General features: G+C 35.3%; 1 non-coding gene across 1 annotated transcript; it reads right to left on the bottom strand.

Annotated features, from left to right (window-relative positions):
* Positions 1-558: 558 nt before the first annotated feature.
* Positions 559-664, bottom strand: LOC140851327 (small nucleolar RNA R71). Its single transcript, XR_012134078.1, has one exon. It is a non-coding gene; the product is annotated as a small nucleolar RNA R71 (small nucleolar RNA).
* Between the last annotated feature and the right edge of the window lie 325 nt (positions 665-989).

Genomic DNA, 989 nt, shown 5'->3' with positions numbered 1-989 from the left:
ACTTTTTTTTCTCTTCTCTTCTCTTCTTAATAAAAAAAAAATCCTTAACAGACTAGGATAGTCCTACATAGACCTTTTAGTTGCATGTTAGGTCGACGATCACTAAAACCTGACTTGCAACCATTAGACGAAGAATTAGAAAAGACTCTTAGGACTATCCGAGTTAGAAACATGGCTGCACCTGGTGAGGCTAATCCTCCACGCTCATTGAAGGAGTACTTTACTCCTTCCACATATACCTACTCTCCTTGTATTCAAGTACCCCCTGTGGAGGCCACTCAATATGAAATTAAGTCCAGTATAATCCAAATGTTACCTTCATTTTATGGACTTAGTAATGAGGACCCTTATAAACATCTTGAAGAATTTCTTGAGATATGCTCAACTGTCAAAATTCATAACTACTCCGATGATGCTCTTAGGTTAAAATTATTCCCTTTCTTACTTAAGGACAAAGCCAAATACTGGCTACATACTTTGGATTCTATGACTATATCAACTTGAGACCAGCTGTAAGGAGAGTTTCTCAAGAAATATTTTCCCATAGAAAAAACTAATCAAATAAGGAAAGCCATAACTAGTTTTTCCTAATTAGATGGAGAAATATTTCATAAAACATGGGAGAGATTAAAGGACCTTATTAAAAAATATCCCCACCATGCTGTACCCAAGTGGCAGTTAATCTAATATTTTTATGATGGGCTATCTGAAAGACATCGATAAATGGTTGATGCATCATGCGGTGAGACATTCATGCTGAAAAGTAAGGATGAGGCATGGCAACTATTTGAAATTTTAAGTGAAAATTTATTACATCATATGTCTATCTCTATTAGAGATAAACCCATGTTAAACCCAAAGAGAGGTGGAATATATGAAGTAGGAAATACCATAGATATCCATCATAAGGTAGACGAATTGTCCCAAAAGTTAGATCGATTATTAAGTATAGGACAGTCACCTTCTCCATCCTATCAGATACAAGATAT

Source organism: Elaeis guineensis, chromosome 8 (assembly GCF_000442705.2).
Source record: "Elaeis guineensis isolate ETL-2024a chromosome 8, EG11, whole genome shotgun sequence".
NCBI lineage: Eukaryota > Viridiplantae > Streptophyta > Magnoliopsida > Arecales > Arecaceae > Elaeis > Elaeis guineensis.
The sequence above is the reverse complement of the archived record's forward strand: the minus strand, read 5'-3'. Positions and strand labels throughout refer to the sequence as shown.